Raw genomic sequence first — 23,961 nt, 5'->3', positions numbered from 1 at the left:
TCGAGCCACAGGTGGGTCGCCAGAAAGTCCTAGTGCGTTGCCAGGAGGTCGAAGGTTCTCGGAGGATCTCATAGGTTGTAGCCAGTGCTAACCAGTGAATTTCATTGGCTCATTTGGGAAATAAAGAGGTAAGCAGTAGTTTTCAGAACCAAGGATAACCGACTGGTAATGTTAAATGTCCGCCGAGCTTCACAGCCGTGTATCGCTGGCTTCTTAAAAGTTGTCTCCACTCCTTCCCCCCCTTCTCCCCCCCCCCCCCCCTCTCCCTCCTCCTCCTCCTCCCCCCCTCTTTTAAAGGACTTACCCTGTGCTTTAGCTGTCTTTTTACAGCACCAACCTTCCTGTTCATCGCGGTGTGTGTCTGTATCACCTTGGCTTTGAAGTGTGTGTCTGTATCACCTTGGCTTGGCATCTTGTGAAGTTATTAAATTCCTGTGTGGATTTTTTAGACAGGGCAAGTGGCAGAGCACTGTTTAAACAATTCACATGGGCTGGTGAAGGAAGCAAAGTGTTTGACAGTCGCCGGCAGTCTGCTGAAAAATGCCTAAGTGGGACAGGCCCATTAACTTCTGCTCAGTGAATTACAATACCAAGGCATCTATGCACCATTGATGGTGCTCCACAGGTTCAAATCTCAAAGAATTCTCAGTACTTTTGCCTTGGAAAACTGCCCAATGAATTAGTAATCATTGAACTTGGTTCAGTCTTGAAAGCTCATAGTTTCAATGGGAGAAGTAGCCGGGAACCGAAAAATAAGTAAACATTATTTTCCTGCCATTTAGCATACAGTATTTATCACTTCCCCAGTTTGGATTTGGACCTTATCCACAACAGCAAAATGCATGAGTAATGTGCCACCTGGAAACACAAGGAACTGCCGATGCTGGAGTCTAAAATAAAATGCAAAGTGGTGAAGTGACTCAGTCAGGCAGCATCTGTGGAAGGAATTGATAGGTGACATTTTGATTTGGGACCCTTCTTCACATTCTGCTCTACATAGCAGATTTTTTGGAAGGGTATTGACCCAAATTGTCACCTATTCATTCCTTCCACAGATGCTGCCTGTGCTGCTGAGTTACTCCAGCACTTTGTGTTTTGTAATTTATATAGGTCTTGGCAATGTAACTATAAGCTCATATTGTTCACTGCCAGAGGAAAATGGAAGATCTTGGCCATTTATAATCCTCATAAAGAACACTTCTCCGCCCACCAAAGCAGCAATTGAAACCATCTGGCCACACAGAATACTGTGCTCTATCTTCCAACATACAGTCTGAGGGATGACTTGATATGTAGTCATCCACAGGCATAAGCCATATGTTCAAACTAATATCAAGGTATAGATAAAATACTGTAGATAAAGGAAAACAAAGAGAATGAATTAATATTAGTGTAGACGCATTTATTGCTTTCTGCCCAACATTGTTCAAAATATACTTCACCAGGCAACCCATGGTATGCTATATTGTTTTGCTGCACATATAAGTCTTAAACTGACAGGATGACTGACTGTGACAAATCCATAGCAGAAAGAAGAAGAAATAAGAATGTTATTAATTTGAAGCTAGGGATTGGGCAATAACATTACTTTATCCCGTGTTTACAGAGTATTCCCCCACAAAAAGCAAAGCAAATTCCTCCACGCATTTATTACTGGGCTCATGGTTGAATGTGCTGGCACCAGTTGCTTGCTTCCCGTAACTAGTTTTGTTTTCCTCCAGTGATATTGAGATTCATAGTACACTGACTGTTTCAAGATCCTTGAATGCGAAAGCGTCTTTGAAATTAAAAATATAGGAGCAAGCTGTAGACATAATGTATTGAGTGATTTCTTGTATTATCATTGAATGATTCCTTGGAGCGAGAGTGGTGTTTGATAAATGAACATGGAATATACTGTATTAGCTTAGAATTCTTTGCAGAGATGCTGGTTGATCAGTATATATTCAGTGATCTGTAATCAAGGACCAATGTCTTCTCACCTCTCCCATTCAGGCAAGAGGTACAGAAGTTTGAAAATGCATACCTCCAGATTCAGGGACAGTTTCTTCCCAGCTGGTATCAGGCAACTGAACAGTCCTCTTATCAGCTAGTGCAGCCCTGACTTCCTATGCTTCATTGGAGACGTTCGAACTATCTTTAATTGGTCTTTATCAGGCTTCAATATTATATCTTGCACTAAATGTTGCACCTTTACCCTTTATCTGTGCACTGTAGACAATTGGATTGTATTCATTTTTTTTTACTGGATAGCACACAAACAAACATTTTTCACTGTATCTCGGTACACAGGACAATAATAAACTAAACTAAACTATTCCACATGGCTGTGTAGTTATGTAAGAAACAGAAGTATATGTTTCCAACATTCCATAACAGGGCATTGTAAATCAAATTATTTGCTATCCATTCACCTCAACAAACCTCCTCAAGGTGTTAAAAAAAATTCCTGCATATGAACATGGCGGACCTAATGACTGCAGAAGCTATGGTAAGTTGCTTTGCCATCTGTTTGCATGCAGACTGATATCCCTTTCTGAGGGGAAACCCATCTAACCCAAACATAACCAACATTGCTTCACTTTGAACGTTTTTCCAAAAGAAACAGAGCAGCTGTCCTGATTCCCCAGGCCATTGTGGTCTTCTCCAGCATTTAAAAATTACAGCAAAAGCCAAAGAAGAAGAAACATTTGGATTATAAAGTGTGGTTGGCCTTTTATGGTTTCCAAACGGATGGAAAAAGGGGTATATTTTTAACGAATCATTGCAAGTTGCATTGTATAATTTCTCAACCTCAAAAAATAATAAGAGTTCCTCTCCCCATGTTGCACCATCTCTGACAACTAAATTAAAAAAAATCTCTTAACTTTCTATCAGTCAAAAAATTATCCACTTTCTTAATCAATCATATATCTGCTTTACATACTATTAGTCAATAAATCTAATGAAAGCTTTCCCTTAACAATAGGGCAGCACAGTGGTGCAGTGGTAGAGTTGCTACCTTACAGCACCAGAGACCTGCGTTAAATCTTGACTACGGGAGCTATCTTTACGGAGTTTGTACGTTCTCCCTGTAACCTGCGTGGGTTTTCTCCAGGATCTCTGGTTTCCTTCCACACTCCAAAGATGTACAAGCTTGTAGGCTAATTGGCTTGGTATAACTGTAAATTGTCCATAGTTTGTGTAAAATAGCATTAGTGTTTGGGGATCCGTGGTCGGCGCAGATTCGGTGGGCCAAAAGGCCTGTTTCCATGCTGTATTTCTAAAATAAACTAAACTACAAATAGGCTTTACATCAGCTAAGTTCAGCATTCCATAGAAGTATGACCACATATGGAAATCAGTGTTGATGATTTGATGATGACGTTGATGTTATTCTGGGCCAGCTTACACACATTAGTAATTTGACCAGTAAAGGATTCTTCCCATCACAAAGAATAACTGATATATTTCCCATTGAATTTACACATAATTAGTATTATTCTGAGGTATGTTTGACCACAATGAGGCAAAGAGTTCCTGTTACAGTCTAGTTACAAATCATTGCTAAAGTGCTACGTGCTTTAGTTTAGTGTAGAAGATCTGTAGTTGAAATATGTTCTTCCTTCTGCTGCAGGGTGTCCTGGAATTGAATCAGAAACCCAATCACTAAATGCCTCCGGCTTTTGCATAAGAGAAAGTTGCTAATGGAGTCTCTTGCACTTTGTCCTTAGCTTTAGCTTTACTGGCCTAACATGTCCACTGAGGCAAAGACTGATTTCTAGATGTAATAATCTCAATCCCAAATTTACTTTGAAACTCCTCACTTATGATTTCCAACTAGTATGCATTCACTTAAGTGTTATAATACAACAGCACGCTTTAGATTTTATATCCATGTTAAACTCAATCTGAAAGCTAATGCAAGGCAGAACTGTTGGATTCAGCAGCTTTTCTAGTACCACATTGTCTTTATGAATTTGCCTTAATTTACAAACAGTCTATTTACAATATTTTTGTTTTAATTCCATCGACTCTTCAGGGCATGCTGCTTCGATTTCAAATCTATTTTTCACTGTCATGAATCTCGAGCATAAACAGGGGGAAAACCCATATTCCGAGTTTATTTGTGGCCTTTCAACTAATTGCAAGACCATTCTGTGAGAAAGGGAGTTATTTAACATAAATGCACAGCAGCACCACTGGATGCTTACCAAGCCAGATCATGTTACTCTCTCCTTTGTATTTGCTCATATATCTATCACAATATCATTGACACAATTTTAATGGTCTTAAAAGATTCCATATGATGCATTTATAATAAAAGTGCTAACCATATCACTGCAAGAAAGTGGTATGTACTCAGGGAAATTCTGCTGAGGTTTTATTGTAGCCAAATTTAAAAGTGGGCCCTCAAAGGGTTCAGAGGTAGAATAACAGGAGAAATGTCTGTGATTGGGAGGATTTGCAGGGAGTAGGGAGGAGAAAATGTAACATGGAACCACCAAGCAAATAATGTAAGATGACAAGGCACTTGGATGGTAACAATGTATCATTTAAACAGAGTGAAAGAGGGGTTTTGTTTGCCTAAAAATGACGATGGAATGCTTGTGTAAGACAAAGGAATAACAAGAGCTATTGTGAAGTTGCTTTGCATCTGGCTTTACTCAGTTGCCTGTTAGATATCAAGTTTCTAGGAGCAGTAGAGGAGGAGCTAAACAATGTATAAATGATTAATATGATTTTTTTTTTTAAACAGGCTCCCATAGAAACAAAGTGGTTAATGCAGAACGTATACCATAAAAGTTAAAAGATTTGATGCCTAAATTTACTGAGACTCAAATTAATTTTCTTTATGACATCACTTAATTACTAGAAGGAAAAGCATTACATAGAAACATAGAACATAGGTGCAGGAGGAGGCCATTCGGCCCTTCGAGCCAGCACCGCCATTCATTGTGATCATGGCTGTTCATCCCCTGTAAATAACTCGTGCCTGCCTTCTCCCCATATCCCTTGACTCCACTAGCCCCTAGAGCTCTATCTAACTCTCTCTTAAATCCATCCAGTGACTTGGCCCCCACTGCCCTCTGTGGCAGGGAATTCCATAAATTCACAACTCTCTGGGTGAAAAAGTTTTAAATTACCTCCCCTTTATTCTAAGACTGTGGCCCCCTAGTTCTGGACTCGCCCAACATTGGGAACATTTTTCCTGCATCTAGCTTGTCCAGTCCTTTTATAATTATATATGTTTCTATAGGATCACCCCTCATCCTTCTAAACTCCAGTGAATACAAGCACAGTCTTTTCAATCTTTCCTCATATGAAAAGTCCCGCCATTCCAGGGATCAATCTCGTGAACCTTCGCTGCACTGCCTCAATCACAAGGATGTCCTTCCTCAAATTAGAAGACCAACACTGTACACAATACTCCAGATGTGGTCTCACCAGAGCCCTATACAACTGCAGAAGAACCTCTTTACTCCTATACTGAAATCCTCTTGTTATGAAGGCCAACATTCCATTAGCTTTTCTCACTGCCTGCTGTACCTGTAAGCCAACTTTCAGTGACCGGTGTACAAGGACACCCAGGTCTCGCTGCACCTCCTCCTTACCTAACCTAACCCCATTGAGATAATAATCAGCCCCCTTGTTTTTGCCGCCAAAGTGGATAACTTCACATTTATCTATATTATACTGCATTTGCCACGCATCTGCCCACTCACTCAACCTGTCCAGGTCACACTGCAACCTCCTAACATCCTCTTCACAGCTCACACTGCCACCCAGCTTTGTGTCATCCGCAAAATTGCTAGTGTTTTGCATTAGTAGAACCATATTATTTAAAAAACATCGAACGACTATGCACACAACCTCAGAAAAGTAATGTAACAATGTGAAACTTCTTGCCACTTGGGGCAGTTGGAATTTTTAACACAGATGGAGTTAGTAGTAAGTATGGTGAATGTTTAATGGCGAATAGACCGGAAGAAAATGGGAGATGGGTGAAAAGTGATAATTAAAGTAATAGTCTTGGTATAAACACTTGAACTGAACATCTGAGATAAATAGCTTTTATCTGTGTTGCATTAAGAAACAGCCAAGAGCTGTTAAATTTACAGGACTAAACAACTTCCAAGATGCTGAAGTGACTAGATTAGATTAGATTAGATTAGATTAGATTAGATCCTTTAATAATTCTTTACAGGAAATTACAGTGCCACAACAGCTTCAAGACAGACATAACATCACACATTTCCTCAGATAGCTTCCATACTTAATAAGTTAAAATACAATGAATGAATACTAAAAAAATGCAAAATTATTTTTGTGCATTATAAAACCTTATGGCAGCTGGTATACAAGACTTCCTATATCTCTCAGTTTTTCACATTGGTGCAATCAGTCTCTGACTGAAGATGCTGCCCTTGATCACCTTCAGGGCGTGGAGTGGGTGAGTGGGGTTGGTTATTATTGAACCCAGTTTGGTCAGAGTTCTGGCCTCTACCACCTGCTGGACCGTCAGTTGCTCAGCCCCAACCACTGAGCCGGCCTTCCTGATCAGCTTGTCGACAAACCTAGCTGTGACTCTAACCAAGCTGGTCCATTGCGATGATGAGATTAATAACATTGAAGTATAATACATATAGATCGTAAGTAAAGTTGCCCAGATATATTCTGTCCACAAAAAGGGTGGCATGGTGGCACAGTGGTAGAGTTGCTGCCTGACAGCGCCAGAGACCCGGGTTTGATCATGACTGTGGGTGCTGTCTGTACGGAGTTTGAACGTTCTCCCTATGACCTGCATGGGTTTTCACTGTGTGATCTCCGGTTTCCTCCCACACTCCAGACATTCAGGTTTGTAGGCTAATTGGCTTTGATAAAATTGTAAATTGTCCCTAGTGTATGTAGGACCGTGCCAGTGTACGGGGATCGCTGGTCGACTTGGACTTGGTGGACCAAAGGGCCTGTGTCCCGAAACTAACCAAAACTAAAAAGTAGAGAAAAAATAATCGATGGACCAATTACCACTGCAAGAGCAACTGCAACTCAAAAGAATCAAGGATTATGGTAAAAAACATAGATATCCAGTTAGGTTACTTAATAAACATGATCTCACTGATGGCTGGAATAGACTTAATAAATTATCATTGCCAACTTTCATGTTGGCAATGATATGCATTTCTCAGGAAGGTCTGAATAATGGAGTAATTATCAATTGGGTCCAGATGAGAAGTACACATAGCGTCGTAGAGGCATGCAGCACCGAAACAGGCCCTCCAGCCCAACTCGTCTATGCCGCCCGACCAATATGATCCATCTAAATTAGTCCTACTTGCCTGTGTTTCGCCTATATCCCTCTAAATCTTTCCTATGCATGTACTTGTCCAAGTGTTTAAATGCTGTTATAGTACTTACCTCAACCAACTCCTCTGGCAGCTCGTTTCATTTACCCACCATTTTTAACTGAGGCACATGCTTCCAGCCTTTGGGAAAAATTGCATACAGTGTAAAGTAGGCTACCAAGTTATTCAATACTCAAACCACCACAAGTCCCAACATGTTAGGAGTCCCATTTTTTTCTTTCTTTCTTTCTTTGTGATCCTAATTTGTGGCAAACCCACCCTTCTCTGTCTGGATAACATCAGCTTAGGGAGACGTTTCAGAGCTGAATCCTTTTACCGCTGACAAAACACAACAACATTTGTGAATTACATTACAACTAGAGGGCTTTGCACAGCAAGGATACATTAGAGAAATATGATCACATAATAATTTTCAGTGGTGCACTGATTGCACAAAGGCTCTGCCTATGGCAACATTTAGCCAAATCATTCTTTACCTGTACTTCTTCTACTTTAATGTGACTTCATAATTATGAGTTACAGAACATTGGACTTAAGTTTAATAAATATGTAGGATGTTCATTGGATAAATATATATATTTTTAAAACCTGTTATATATTGTAAGTGAGAGAGAGGGGGAGAGGGAGAGAGGGGGAGATAGAGAGCGTGTGAGAGAGGGAAATAAGAGAGCAAGAGCAAGAGCGACAGAGAGAGAGAGAGAGACAGAGAGAGAGAGAGAGACAGAGTACTGTAAGTCTGGCTGTGATTACAAAGCATTTACCTGACTGGAGCTTTCAAATGTTACTTGATTGAACAGTACAATGCTTTTGGCAGAAACCAGAGGTGAGATTAACTGTTAACCTGAGGAATTATTAAAAACATAAGGAACGGAATATAGAGTAGACCATGTGGCGACTGCGAGCTTGCTTCATCACTCAGTAAAAACGGAGCTAATCCTAATGTTTCTTCTTCTTCTTCGGGCAGTCCCTTGAGCTGGAGGGTGACTTGCTTCCACTCCCGTTTTGCATGTTCTAAAATGACTAATGAAGTCAATGTGGGAACTACAGACTTTTACACAAATGAGGATTGAGGTGCCTGATGGATATCTGGAGTGGTTTAAGAGGTGGTGTGCACCTTCCACTACTTATGTGAGCTCCAGTGCAGAAAGGGTAAGGGAACAAATGTCAAAACACAAAGTGCTGGAGTAACTCAGTAGTTCCAGTGCAGAGAATTGAGCTTCTCATCTATATTACTAAAAGTCTGTTCTTGACCGGTTTTGGCCATCTGTGCTGCGATTTCCGAGAGACCGCCGCCACCTACGGCTGTCATTTTTGGCCAACTTGCTCAGAGCCCACCTCCGCCGCATGTGTGCTGAGGATTTTTCCCGTTGATTAAAAATGACAGAGATATTAATGTTTTAACAAAATTCCCCATTCTCTCTGCTGCCCCCGCTGGCGGCAGGGGGGAGGGACTATAAAACCAGGAAGTGGTGTGCCACACAGTCTCTTCAAGATGGATGAAGGCAGAGGGTCACGTTTCTTTGAGCTGTGAATAACACTGAACACATGTCTACTCAAATGTAAGTGTCCTTAGTGGTTCTAAAATGCTTGCAGAATGTGCCTATTGGTTATAAAATGTTTGCAAAGAGTGTCTCTTTTGGTTCTACAATGCTTGCAGATTGTGTCTATGGGTACTAAAGCTGGCAAAAATATGTCTATTGGTTCTAAATCTGGCAAAAATATGTCTATTGGTTCTAAAGCTTGCAAAAATATGTCTATTGGTTCTTAAGCTGGCAAAAATATGTTTATTGGTTCTAAATCTGGCAAAAATATGTCTATTGGTTCTAAATCTGGCAAAAATATGTCTATAGGTTCTAAAATATGTCTATAGGTTCTAAAGCTTGCAAAGTGCTTGCAAAAAGTGTCTCTATTGGTTCTAAAGCTTGCAAGAATATGTCTATTGGTTCTAAAGCTTGCAAAAATATGCCTATTGGTTCTAAAGCTTGCAAAAAAATGTCTATAGGTTCTAAAGCTGGCAAAAAATGTCTATTGGTTCTAAAGTTGGCAAAAAAATGTCTGTTGGTTCTAAAGCTTGCAAAAAAATGTCTATTGGTTCTTAAGCTTGCCAAAAAATGTCTAGTGGTTCTAAAGCTTGCAAAATGTGCCTCTATTGGTTCTATTGGCACTACTTACTGCAGATGGTGGTGGGTGCAATGGGTTGAAGTTAAAATGCATTACTTACTGCAAATGGGGGCGTGGGTGCATTGGCTTGAAGTTGAAAGGCACTACTTACTGCAGATGGTGGCTTGGGAGCTTTTGCTTGAAGTTGAAAGGCACTACTGCAAACTATTACTGCAAATGGTGGCTTGGTTGCTTTGGCTTGAAGTTGAAAGGCACTACTTACTGTAAATGGTGGCTTGGGTGCTTTGGCTCGAAGTTGAAAGCACTACTTACTGCAAATGGTGGCTTGGGAGTTTTGGTTTGAAGTTGAAAGGCACTATTTACTGCAAATGGTGGCTTGGTGAAAGGCTTTGGCTTGAAGTTGAAGTTGAAAGGCTACTGCAAATTTACTGCAAATGATAGCTTGGGTGCTTTGGCTTGAAGTTGAAAGACACCACTTACTGCAAATGATGGCTTGGGTGTGGCTTGAAGTTTAAAGACACCACTTACTGCAAATGGTGGCATGAAGTTGAAAGGCACTACTTACTGCAGATGGTGGCTTGGCTGCAATGGCTTGAAGTTAAAATGCATTACTTACTGCAAATGGGGGCGTGGGTGCATTGGCTTGAAGTTGAAAGGCACTACTTACTGCAAATGGTGGCTTGGTTACTTTGGCTTGAAGTTGAAAGACACCTGTTACTGCTAATGGTGGCTTGGGTGGCTTGGGTGTGGCCTGGGTGTGGTTTGAAGTTGAAAGCTGCTACTTACTGCAAATGATGGCATGGGTGCATTGGCTTGAAGTTGAAAGGCACTACTTACTACGGCAAATAGTGGCTTGGGTGCTTTGGCTTGAAGTTAAAAGGCACTACTGTAAATGCACTTACTTCCTGTTTGCACTGTGTATACTGTATATTGATTTTAGATAAAATGCTACCACTTAAGGCTGTGATTTTTGGCCATCTTACTCAGTCCCCCTCCGCTGAGCAGGTGCAGAGAAATCTCCCCATCAGTGAAAAATAAAAGTGTTATTTTTTTTTAAATGTTGAGAATCTTTCTCCTGTCAATCACTCCATGAAAGCCACACCTTTTCTGGTGGGGGTGGTCGGTGGGGGGGGGGGTGTTATAAAACCCGGAAATGTGGGTGTGGCTCAGTTTCTGCAAGATGGAGGAGGGAGAGGTCACGACTCGCTGTCATTAGTGGCTTTGCACGCTACTTCAAATGGTATGACACTGCACTTGAATTTGGTGGCCTTGCACCCTGCTAGAAGTGGTAAGAAACTGCACTTGAATTTGGTGGCCTTATACCCTGCTTGAAATAGAATTTCAAGGATTAGCCGTGTCAACCACCAGCCCACCAGCCGTGAGTGAATGAATTGCCAGCACAACAGGCTTGATTGACTGAGACGCCAGCCCAAGAATCCATTTGGCGCACAATGTGCATACTAGCCCTCTGGAAACCAGTCCCTTCAGCCCACAACATCCATACTAGCGCTCCAGAAAGCCCCCCCCCCCCCCCCCCCCCCCAACTGGACACCAATATTAGAATTGGTGGAGAGGTGGAATATTGCGTTGGATGACCAGCCCTTCTGTATGATGCTGGGACCCAACGGGTCCCACTTAGTCTAGTTACAACCTAAATGCTTCTTCTCCATTTTGAATGGCCATGGACCATGAATTCCAAGAGTTAATGGGGATATTATGAGGAGGATTTTTTTCTCAAGGAGGATTATTTTCTCAAGGAAGATTTGAGAACACGCCTTGAATCTTTTCCTTTGTCCATCTGTTAATCTCTTCTCCTGTCAGAGCATAGAATCAAGCTTCCATTTTTAGAATCTAGAATTGTAGGTGAAATGGCCTGTCCAATGTAACCGGCTGGGTGGAACGCGGACCTCAGTGCTGGGAATGTTGACCTTGAAAAGGACTGACATTACTTCCCTGGAGATGCAATGAACTGCAGATGCTTGAATCTTGAGTGAAACACAAAGTGCTGGAGTAACTGAGCAGGTCAGGCAGCATCTTGGAGTGAATTGATAGACAACAGTTTAGGTCGGGTTTTTGAAGACTCAAAACATTGCCTGTCCATTCCCTCCAGAGATGCTGCCTGACCTGTTGAGTTACTCCAGCACTTTGTGTTTTGACATTTGTTCCCTTACCCTTTGTGAAGATTGGGAGACTTTTTGCAGAGACATCACTGATGCTATCTTCCCAATGTCTTGCTGCAGGCCGCAGGAGACAGGGATCACTGCTGCCCAGTAGATCATGAATTTGCTGGCAGAAAGGCGGTTTTGATGCTCAAACATCTCAATTGGCGACACAGGCATTGCTGTGGCATTGTAAGGGATGATTATTTTCATCATCAATATGTCTTCTCTGAGAGGTGGTTCCTAAGGCTTGAAAAGTGCTCTTTGTTTTCCAGGGTTTTGCCATGAACCGTTATTGTTGGCTGACAGTGCGGTGCAGTTCAGCACAGCTGGGGCTGTTGGTCGATGCTTGTTCTGCAGATGTTGAGTACAAGGCCCATCCTCGTGTATATAATGGTAATTTAATCAAAAGGCTTAGGGCTTGGTGCGAAACATAAACAGCATCTGCTTTTGCAGCCCAACTTCGGAGATATCTGGTGATCCTTGTTGTGAAGTGTGGTCAGCAATGGTTGAATCTTTTCCCCCAAGTAGCTATACTCCCATAACATATTTGTTGAAGGAGAGATAAGACTCAAGGGCAGGGAAGATTGCAAAAGAAGTTGGGGTAATGTTACACTGATGCTTCTTCAGATTGACTAGGGAGGGGCATGATTTTCACGATATTGTAAAGATGGACACAATATTGCTTCATAGTTTTTCATGATTTTCTTATGAATCTGACTGAGATTTTTGAAGAAATAACTGAAAAGGCTGATGATGGCAAAGCTGTAGAAATTATCTATATGGACTTCAGCAAGACCTTTAACAAGGTTCCATATGATTGGCTTCTCTAGAAGGTTAAATTTAATGGCATCCAAGGAGAACCAGCTGACTGAATAGAGAATTGGCTTCATGGAAGGAGGCAGAGGGTGATGGTGGGAGGTTGTTTTTTTAAGATTGGAGGCCTGTGACTGGTGGTATGCCTCCGTGATCGGTATTGGGCCCAATAGCTGTTTTGGGTTTATATCAACAATTTGGATGAGAATGTAGAAGGCATGATTTGCAGATGGCACTAAAGTAGGTGGTGTCATAGATAACAAAGATGGTTATCAAAAATTACAACAGGATCTTTATCAGTTGGATAAGTGGGCTGAGGAATGATTAATGGAGTTTAATGCAGATGTGTGAGGTTTTGCATTTTGGGAAGTCAAACCAGGGAAGGACCTACATAATGAATGGCAGGGTCCTGGAGAATGTTGATGAGTACAGGGGTCTAGGAAGGCAGGTTCATTGAAAGTGGCATCACAGGTAGATAGGGTGGTTCAAAAAGGCTATTAGTACATTGGCCTTCATCAGTTAGAGTACTGTGTATAGAAGTTGGGATGTTATGTTACAGAAGAACAGAAAGTACAATAAATTGTTACGGCCATATTGGTAGTGTTTTCAATGTTGGTCACCCTGATATAGAAAGGATGTCAATAAGCTGGAAAGAGTGCAGAAAAGATTCATGAATATATTGCCAGGACTTGAGGGCTAGAGCTATAGGGAGATGTTGGGCAGGTTAGGACTTTGTTCTTTGGAACGCAGGAGATGAGGGGTGACCTTATTGTGGTGAATAAAATCATGAGGGGAATAGATAGGATGATTACACAGCATCTTTTACCCAGAGCAGGGGAATCAAGAACCTGGGGACATACTGTAGGTTTAAGGTGAGAGGGAAAATATTTAATAGGAACCTGTGGCAACTTTGTCACACAGGGGGTGGTAGGCATATGGAACAACCTGTTACAGGAGGTAATAGAGGCAGGAACTACAGCAACATTTAAAAGACAGTTGGACAGGAACATGGGTAGGAACGGTTTTGAGGGATATGTGCCAAACACAGGGTACTAGTGTAGATGGGGCATCTCGGTCAGCGTGGGCAGGTTGGACTGCAGGGGTGTTTTCATGCTGTATGACCCTAAGACTCCATGACACTATGAATAATCATAGAGTAGGCTCTCGTGAGTTAAAACAGCCTTGTATATTGACTTATGCCATCTTTGCATTTTCTTGGACTTGTCATGTGATGAACATCATATCCAATGTGCATGGATTGAATCCACGCAGCGATGCAGGGAGCTACTTGGTCAATGGGATGAGAAGTTTCAGAAGTATCCCCAGCATACAGCAGGGAAATCCCTATGCATCTACAAGACTCAGACCTGCCTCCATTTTAGAAGATGATCACATTAGTGGCATTTTCAGGTCTCCTGGTATATCCTTTTCTTTCCAGATGAGGACAATGCGATCAAGAATGCAGGACGTATTACTACTGAGCAACATATCTAACTCAGAATCATTTATTTTATTATTATGGAGTCTTATTACATAAAATTACTTGTACTTTTTCTGATTTGCTTATCCCTCCCCTCCAAATATTGTTCGTGTTCCCAAATATTAATGTGACTTTCTATACACCATTTAAATCAAGTTCTTAAGAATTCTTCAATTTGACTGTTTTGAAGAAAACCACTGCTTCTTTTCCCTCGAAGGTAGACACAAAATGCTGGAGTAACTCAGGGGGATCAGGCAGCATCTCTGGAGAGAAGTAGTGGGTGACGTTGCTCGTCGAGACCATTCTTCTTTTCCCTCCCTTGGATGTCAGATCCTTTTTAAAAGTCCCAATGGAATCTGATAACACCAGCCATTCCATTGCCTTGGTAGTGTGCTTTGAAATGGAACAAGCTTGGAGAGCAAATATCTCAGCATATGAGATCTTTTGAGCACAGAGAAAGAAGGATCAATGGGTCTGGTGAAGACGGAAGAGTTATCATGGTCTTGTTAATGATGACATAAGGACGGTGGCAAGGAATGATCTGTGCTCAGCAGAACAGAGAATCAGCATCAGCAAACATGGGAAAATCAAGGAAAAGATAACGTCAGTGGAATAGTTTATCGAACATTGCACAGCAACCAAATCAATTGAAAAGCAAGGGTCAGATGTCACCAGTGGAAATAGTTTATAGGCCCTCTGATAATAACTATACTGTTGAGCATGTGTGAATCAGAGCTAAATATAGTGTGCATTAATGGCAATCCAATAAATATGAGAGATTTTAATTTACATATAGATTGGTCAAATCAAGTTTGCAAGAGTATTCTTGACGATGATTTCATAGATTGCAGTTTCCTCGAGACCAATATGTAATGAGATCCCTTGGGAAGAGATTACTTTTTTAGAGTCACATAATGTAATGAGACAGAGTTAATTGGTAATATGCATAGTAAAGAACAAGCTTTGAGGCAAAAAAGCATATGAGATCTTTTGACACAGAGAAAGAAGGATCAATGGGTCTGGTGAAGACGGAAGAGTTATCATGGTCTTGTTAATGATGACATAAACGGTGGCAAGGAATGATCTGGCATCAGATTAACAGAGATATCAGCATCAGCAAAGTGGGAAAATTAAGAAAAGATACATTCATAGGTGTATGGTCAACATTTCAAAAATAATGCATTAAGATCTTGTCAGATAGTCACCTTAGATTAATAGTTTATAGGCCCTGATAATAACAATAATGATCCTGAAGAAGTGTTTGATCTAGAAAGTTAACATATAGTCTCTCTCTGGCATATGCCAATAAACCTATGAGAGAAGTTAATTTTACATATTTTCAAATCCTTTTTGTTTGAGTATTCTTGACGATGATTTGATAGATTGCAGTTTCCTAGAACAATATGTAATGAGATCAATGGGGAAGAGATTAATTTAGATCACATAACTGTAATGAGACAGAGTTAATTAGTAATATCATAGTAAAGTACACTTTGAGGAAAAATGATCATAATTTGACACTGAGTTCAATGGTGAGATTCTTAAACATGAAACCAGTCATAAATATTATTAAAGCCATATAAAGGCATGAGCTGGCTAAAGTGGATTAAGAAATTAATTCATAGGTGTGATGATCAACGTTTCAAAAATAATGTATTAAGATCTTGAAGATAGTCTTAGATTAAAGAGCTCATAATTCTGTAAAATACAATAATGATCCTGAAGAAGTTTTGACCTTGAAAGTTAACACTTTCTCTCTCTGCATATGCTGTTTGACCTATTGAGGAAGTTCCATTTTTCGTCCCCTCCATGATTTGAGAGGTGGGGGACATCCCCCCCTCCAAGTTTTTTAATCCGGATTTTAAAACCCGGTGAAATCTCCGCTTTCCGCCAGACAGTGGGGATGGGACTGATGATCGAGGGCGCCGTTTGGACGAGAGAGACATCGGTCAGCAGGCAATGGGGGCTGGACATGGTTCAGTGCGATGATTGGAGGAGGGAGTAGGTGGGGGGGGGGGTGGGACTGAGGATAGAGTGCGGTGATTGGAGGAGGGAGACGTGACACAAACCTGCGCTTCATCCGCAGCCAGGATCGAACCCGGCCGGGTCACCGATGCTGTCCTGTCCCCTCCCGAGTACCCCCCATGGTCGGCAGCAAGGATCCTCCGCTATAGGATATTTGGTCAGGAATCAGACGGGCCAGTGCAGAGAAACAGTGCTAAAACCAGCTCAACTCTGCCTGTCCCGCCAGGTGAGCCTACAGCCTTCCTGCAGGAAATATGGCCAGCGTGGAGAAGTAGCGCTGGTATCCCATCAGTTCAGACAGGGCTATAGTTAACCCGGTGAGACAGGCAGAGTTGAGCTGCATTTAGCGCTGGATTGAGCCTCCGAAGCCGCGCACGTGTGCGTGCGTGTGCGTGCATGCGTGCGTGTGTGTGTGCGCGCGTGCGCGCGTGGTTGCCAAAAAATTGTGTCCCCCATCCCCTCCATGTTTTGATAGCGAGTTCCGCTCTTGGGTTGGAATCTAGCAAAGTGAGTCAGATTCTGCAACTGTTCTGGAAATAAAAAACAAAAGTAACATAAGCCTGCAACAGTAGTTCATTTCAATTCTGTTCAGTTCAGTTCAGCTCAGTTCAGTTTAGTTTGTTTTCACGTCTACTGAGGTGCAGTGAAAAGCTTTTGTTGCTTGGTAACTAGTCAGCTGAAAGAAATACATGATTGCAATCAATCCATTCACAGAGTATAGATACATGATAAGGAAATAACATTTAGTGCAAGGTGAGGCCAGTGTGCAGTTTTCATGGGAACACACCTGTTGTATGCAGATCTTCTCTCATCTTTGGGAAGATGTACATATCCTGGATGTAAAAGGATGTACTTTGGTGGAGGAGACGAGAGTTGATTTTCCAAATGAGTTCAAACGATGCAATCAAAGAAACAACTCAACACAGCCAATACACAGATTCTGCCACAACGGTGGTCCAGAACGACTGAAGGGGCATCGCCCAGACAGCACGCGAAACGCAACCCCTCCCCAGAGTCACATGTCCATGGTCGAGGGCCGAAATGGAGGGAATGGCGTGGTGGGACAAGGCGTCAGCGACGATGTTAAGCTTCCCAGCTACGCGTCGGATATCTGTCGTGAATTCCGAGACATAGGCAAGGTGTCGCTGCTGTCGGGCAGACCACGGATCCGCGATCTTACTGAGGGCGAAAGTAAGGGGTTTGTGGTCCGTGAACGCGATGAAAGCGCGGCCCTCGAGAAAATACCTGAAATGCCTGATGGCCAGGTAGAGCGCTAGGAGCTCGCGATCGAAAGCGCTGTATTTGCACTCAGGGGCCCGCAGCTTCCGGCTGAAAAATGCCAACGGTTGCCAACAGCTGCCAACGGCCGTCAACAGACTGTTCCAAAACTGCACCAACGGCAGCATCCGAGGCATTCACGGTGAACGCTGTGGGAGCGGACGCGCGCGGTTGCACCAGCATGGTGGCGTTAGCTTGGCACCATCAAACGCCGTGTCTGTCTCCACAGATCACACCAGATCCCGCAGTTTGCCCGCCAGGCACCAGAAAGGGGAGGGCGTATGAGGGCAGCAGCCGCTGGCACGAAACGGTGATAAAAATTCACCATGCCGACCAACTCCTGTAGCCCCTTGACGGTGAGCGGCCGGAGAAACTGCCGGGTGGCCTCAACTTTTGCAGGGAGTGGGGTAGTGCCCTGCAGGTAACCCGGTGTCCCAGGAATGAAATGGAACGCAGGCCAAACTGGTGCTTCGCGGGGTTAATTACCGGGCCGTTCTCACGGAGGCGCAGAAATAAAAGACGGAGGTAGGGGATATGCTCCATCTGGGAAAAGCTGGCGACAAGCATGTCATCCAAATAAATGAAAACAAAAGGCAGGCCCCGACCGACCTGGTCCATGAGCCGGTGGAACGCCTGCGCAGCGTTCTTTAGGCCAAAAGGCATCCGAAGCCACTCGAACAGGCCGAACGGGGTGATGATGGTGGTTTTCGGAACGTCATCGGGATGGACAGGAGACGAGAGTTGATTTTCCAAAACGAGTTTTATTAATAAAACGATGCAATCAATGAAACAACTCAACACAGTCAATACACAGATCCAGCCACAATGGTGGTCCTGAACGACTGAAGGGGCATCGCCTAGAAAGCACGCGAAACACAACCCCTCCCCAGAGTCACATGTCCGAGGCACCCAACCGCAGGGTTTGATTACCTGCGGGCACCAGCAGGTGCCACTACAGTACTTTATTGTTTCCTGGGATGACAGAGATTTCCTCGCATAAACGATTGGGGAGATGGGACCTATATCTTGGAGTTTGGAGGAAAGAGGATCTCCTTAAATGATTAAGATTTATGTTCACGGTGGATGACAAAATGTTTTTTACCCTTTGTTGGAGAGATTAGAACTAAGAGACATCATTTCAAAATAAGGAGTGAGACATTTAAGGCAGAGTTGAAGTTATTGCCTATATGCAAGACTGACATTTTTTTTTAAGATTTGGGGAGATTGAGAAATGGATCAATTTGGAGATCCGTAGAGCTTTGGAGAGAAATAGAAAGAAAACCAGCTCTTTAGCCACTGACCACCAAGCACCTACTTTTTACACCTATCCTGTCTTAACAAATTTCATTCTCCCCACATCCACTTAACTTAGATCAACGATGATTATGTAGAATAATAAAGAGAGCTCAAGAGAAGCTGGGCATGAATATTCGTATGACTACAAACACGTTTATAAAGGGGAGAACAAGAAATGCATGAGATTTTTATGCTCTTGTGTTTCAGATCATAACAACTCTTCTGAGTAAAACAAAATATGTATATTTCGCCTCCAGGTTTATCCAATTATTTTAAACCTATGATCTCAGTTATTCACTCATCTACCAGAAGAAGCAGTTTCTATGCAGTTGCTCTATGAAGACAATTACAGTGATATGATATTTCTGTCAAAATGGTGAGTAGTGATATCATTTTTCTTGCAAAAATCTGGGACAGTGGATCTAGGTAGACTAGGTCTCAACAATTCAACAAAAATACAAATAGAAATGTACCAGACTTAAATTACAATGGAAAGAAAATGTAAATCAAACAAAATGCTGGAAATTTGAAACCAAAACAGAAAATGCTAGAAACAGCAGCATCTGTGGAGAGAGAAGCAGGGGTTCCAGTATTTCCTGTTTTATTTAACTTTGGAAAGAGAACACTTCAGGCATAAGCATTTCATCAGAACTTAAAGGGAAATTTGTTCTTTTGGGACTGAGAGAGGGCAACAGAAACATTAGAGAATTATTTGCTTTGCTGTTATGCTTTTAATTTGTCCTCCCTGTACTAATTTTCTTTTTACATTGCCTATTGTTTCTTTTTGTCTGCAATTTATTTTAAATTGTTTTATGCATTAGTGAAGAGGCTAAAGTGGTTCCATTCTCGATTTAACGCTTTGCATTGCATTGAATTGTAGGTGGTTATGGTATAAGTTTACTGCACTTAAATTCATGACTTTACTTAAACAATTGGATGAAACCTTAATACTTCATTTGGACTTAAGTCTACAACAAACATAGTGCATTTGCATGCTGTGCTGGCAACTAACCAGAACTGAAAATGTTGATCTTAATGGTGGATAGTTCAATCTATCACATTGAGAACATGTTATTCAATGCTAACACAAACTTATCAGAACTTCACACTACCAGAAGAATTCTGGGTAAAAATAGGAATATTTTGTCATGCTGAAGCTTGTATGTTCAAATGATTTGCAAGTTAATAGTTTGGAATTTTACTTCTGTTAAAAAATGGTTCCTGTTCTCAAATCATTGCTTATAAATCATGTAAGCAGTTCCAACATGACTTATCCAAATGGCTGTTCTTTATGCAAGACGCTGAACAATAGTTGTTAGCAAACTATTCCACCACAAAGACTTCTCAATCAAATTCACTATAGTCTGTAACATAAGAAATGCCATTATAGAATCATAAGGAGATGATTCAGTGCATCAAATTCATACTGGCTCTTGCAGAGCAATTTATTCACATTCATGTTCACTGTAGACCCATTAATGTTTTTGGCTCACGTGACTTTATAATTTCCTTTCAAAAGTCTTCATTGACTCTATTTCCGCCTTCCTTTCAGGTAACGAGTTCTAGATCATAACAACCGTTTATATAAAAACAATATTTTTCCTCACATCCTCCCAAAAGGATGTCTTTTGCCCACAAGTTGTGTCCTTTGAGCAATATTAAACCGGTTACCAACATTAATTGGGAACTCGAGCAGACTTCTCCCTATCCCATCCCCTGCACTGTTCTAACATGTGGAAATCACGTCAATGACACGAGACTGACTTACCATCAGTTTCTGGATGTGTTTATTTTTGTTTTTCACTCTGGAAAACGAAAATCAATACTGTGGAACAAAGTTGGGGGAGAAAAAAGGTTGTGCAATGAGATTTCTGGGTAGTTGCATTTCTTAGTAAAGTTAGAAAGTAGAAGGGGATCTGTTTCTGCCCCTGCTGCTGAATCCATCATGTAGTGAAACCATCAACCAGAGCCAGTTCCAGGCTCTTTGAGAATTCAACTCTCCGTAAAAATGAAATTAACCAATATTCCACCGTCTCTATCCAGCTTCACTGCAAGTCCTCCATGCTAGTAGCCTCCTGCAACAGTAGAGTTGCTGCCATACAGTTCCAGAAACCTGGGTTCGACCCTTACTACGGGTGCTGTCCTCCCACATTCCAAAGACGTGCAGGTTTTGGTTAATTGGCTTCTGAAAATTGTCCCTAGTATGTAGGATAGAACTGGTGTATAGGTGATTGCTGGTCGGCGCAAACTTGGTAGGCCAAAGGGCCTGTTTCCACACTGTATCTCTAAACTAAACAAATAGAAAGTCAAAGTTGAATTGTTTTTGTTGGAATACTGAAGGTTGAGGGGAGACCTGAGAGATGTATATAAGTGAGAGACAGTCAGACAGTCTTTTTCCCAGGGTGGAAATTACAAAGACTGGAGGCCATAGCTTTAAGGTAAGAGGGACAAAATTTAAGGGAGATGAGTGGGGCAATTTTTTTACACAGAGGGTAGTGGGTACCTGGAACCTTGAGTGTTGGTGGAGGTAGATATTTTAGTGGTGTTTGACGTTATTACATAGGCACATGGATGTGCAGGGACTAGAGGGATATGGATCAAGTGCAGGCAATTGCATATAGTTTATCTTGGCATCATGTTCAACACAGACATTGTGGACAGAATGGCCTTTTCTTGTGCTGAAATGTACTAAGTTCTATGTTCTATGAATGGGCCTTAAACCCTTGAATTCCCTCCGCAATCCTCGATTTCTCCTCTGTTCCTTTTAAGACCCTTCTTAAAACCAACCCCTTGACTGAGAGTTTGGTTGTCTCGTGCATCTTTCTTTGGAGTTCATAGTTTACAAAAAAATGAAACGCTATGACCCTACTTTTAATCCGATCTATAAATCTAAGATTGAAATACAGGAAATTATGATAATGCATAGAAAAAATAGAATATAAAACAGTATAGCACAAGAACAGGCCCTTCGGCCCACAATACCTGTGCTGAACTGGATGTTAAGACCATCATATAGCTTCCTACCTTTATTCCTCCATATCATAAAATCATAGTCATAGTCATACAGAGTAGAAACAGGCCTTTCGGCCCAACTTGCCCACACCGACCAGCATGTCCCATCTTCACCAGTCCCACCTGCCTGCATTTGGCCCATGTCCCTCCAAACCTGTCCTATCCATGTATCTGTCTAATTGTTTCTTAAATGTTGTAATAGTCCCTGCTTCAACTACCTCCTCTGGCAGCGAATACCATACACCCACCACCATTTGTGTGAAAATGTTACCCCTCAGATTCCTATTAAATCTTTTCCCTTTCACCAAAACCTACAGGTATGTCCTCTGGTTCTCGATTCCCCTACTCTGTCCCTCTACCTGATCTATTCCTCTCATGATTTTATACACCTCTATAAGGTCACCCCCCCCCCCCCCCCCCACACACACCGCTCACACAACCCCTCAACACTCAACACTCATCACTTCACACATGTTAGCACAACAATGGTTACAACAATGATAGCAGCATACAAGTGGACATTACTGTATCAAAAATAATACTGAAAACTCTAAAAGCATGTGTTAGGTCAGGCTGTGGAATACTGCAACCAAATATCAGCATCTTCAAATTTTAATTGCAAATTGGTATACAATTACTTTGAATTGTACAAATAAAACCTAAAGGTTCCAGTGAAAGCCAATTACACAATCTCAATTTGAGAAATATATAAAATATAGAACTGTTAAAAGAACATTGTCCCCAGACACTGTACTAATAAAAACATTGAACGGTTCTTTATAGCTGGGAATTCTACTGAAGTAGAAGCATGGACATTCAAGGAGACATTAAAGATATTGGCATTTATCATTGCTTCTACAAACTACGCTGATGACAAATTTCAAGAGGGTTAGAATGCAAGAAGAATTGTGAAAATATATTCAATAAAATATTAAAATAATATTGATTGTGATATATTGAATTATTTAAAAAATGTTGTCTAGAAATGTATACGGGGGGAGTTGACGCTTGATAAATATGCGAAGAGAGTTTGAAATTAGTTGTATCTCTCTGGCGTAATTGTGTTTATCAACTTGCCTAAAACAGGAGACCATGTTTGAATAATTTGTTTTCTGTATTCAATGCCAGCAATGTAAGTCAGCAGTCACAATGACCAGATTCTGCCAACATCAATAATTAGAAATCAGGGTTTATGCAGAACTACGTTCTGAATTTTCTTATTTTTTCTAATTGTGACTAAATCTTTGAATGAACCCTAAATATAAAAACCTCTTTGCATGAACAATGAAGAGACAGAGTATAGAAAGGAGCTAAAGAATATAGCCATGAGTCAAGAGTAAGTTATTGTCAATAGACAATAGACATTAGACAATAGGTTCAGGAGTTGGCCATTTAGCCCTTCGGGCCAGCACAGCCATTTAATGTGATCATGGCTGATCATCCCCAATCAGTACCCCGTTCCTTCCTTCTCCCCATATCCCCTGACTCTGCTATATTTAAGAGCCCTATCTAGCTCTCTCTTGAAAGTATCCAGAGAACCTGCCTCCACTGCCCTCTGAGGCAGAGAATTCCACACTCATATAGTCTGAAACAGAACAAATAAATCTTACTTGTAACAACACATATGTCAGTAGTCTAAAGAAGGGTCCCGACCCAAAACATCACCCATTCTTTTTCTCCAGAGATGCTACTTGACCCGTTGAGTTATTCCAGCTCTTTATGTCTATCTTCAGTATAAACCAGCATCTGCAGTTCCTTTCCACACATACATGTTAGTAACATGATGTCAGGACAAAACCTCTTCCACAATGTCAGCAAGACAAAGGAGCTAGTTAACGACTTCAGGAAACATGGCAAGTACATGCTCCAATCATCATCAATTGTGCCAAAGTGGAAATGGTTGAGAGTTTCATGTTCCTTGGCGTTAATATTACCAATAATCTGTTTTAGACCAACGTAACAACATTTAAAATACATTTGGATAGGTACATGGAGAGGAAAGGTTTACAGGTATCTGGTTGAAACATGGACAGGTGGGACTAGTGCAGTTGGGCTGAAGGCCTGTCCTTCTGCTGTATGACTCTGTGCCTCTATAGCTCTAACTCTATTGATGCAACAGCCAAGAAGACACACCAATGCTTCTACTTCCTGTGGAGACTGAGAACATTTGGTATGTCTCCAATGACTCGAACAAACTTCTACAGATGCTCCATAGAAATAATCCTGCCTGGTTTTGAAATAGCTCTGATCATAAGAAATTGCAGTGAGTTGTAGATGTAGCCCGGTCCATCACATGGACCAGACTTCCCGCCATTGACTCCATCTACACTTCATGCTGCCTCAGTAAAGCGACCTTTCCCTAATCAAAGACCTAATCATAAAACTTGAGTTTGACGTTTATATTCATGTATAATATTATAGATCTGAT

At 41.5% G+C, this 23,961-nt stretch overlaps 2 long non-coding RNA genes across 6 annotated transcripts in view; one reads left to right on the top strand and one right to left on the bottom strand.

Moving 5' to 3' along the window:
- Positions 1-8,232, bottom strand: part of LOC129695545 (uncharacterized) — a 27,848-nt gene extending 19,616 nt beyond the window's left edge. For 4 of the 5 annotated variants that reach the window (XR_008723182.1, XR_008723183.1, XR_008723185.1 and 1 more), the window contains exons 1-2: positions 8,108-8,232; positions 7,399-7,466 (exon numbers count right to left, since the gene is read on the bottom strand). This is a non-coding gene — a long non-coding RNA (uncharacterized LOC129695545). Of the gene's footprint in view, positions 1-7,398; positions 7,524-8,107 lie in introns of those variants that run through there. The other variant, XR_008723184.1, reaches the window with a different exon arrangement.
- On the top strand, positions 7,588-23,961 carry LOC129695546 (uncharacterized). The gene is made up of 3 exons (XR_008723186.1): positions 7,588-8,169; positions 18,729-18,897; positions 22,317-23,961. It is a non-coding gene; the product is annotated as an uncharacterized LOC129695546 (long non-coding RNA).

This window comes from Leucoraja erinacea, chromosome 3 (genome assembly GCF_028641065.1).
Source record: "Leucoraja erinacea ecotype New England chromosome 3, Leri_hhj_1, whole genome shotgun sequence".
NCBI classification, from domain to species: Eukaryota; Metazoa; Chordata; class Chondrichthyes; order Rajiformes; family Rajidae; genus Leucoraja; species Leucoraja erinaceus.
Note: the sequence above shows the minus strand (reverse complement) of the source record. Positions and strands in the feature narration are given on the sequence as shown.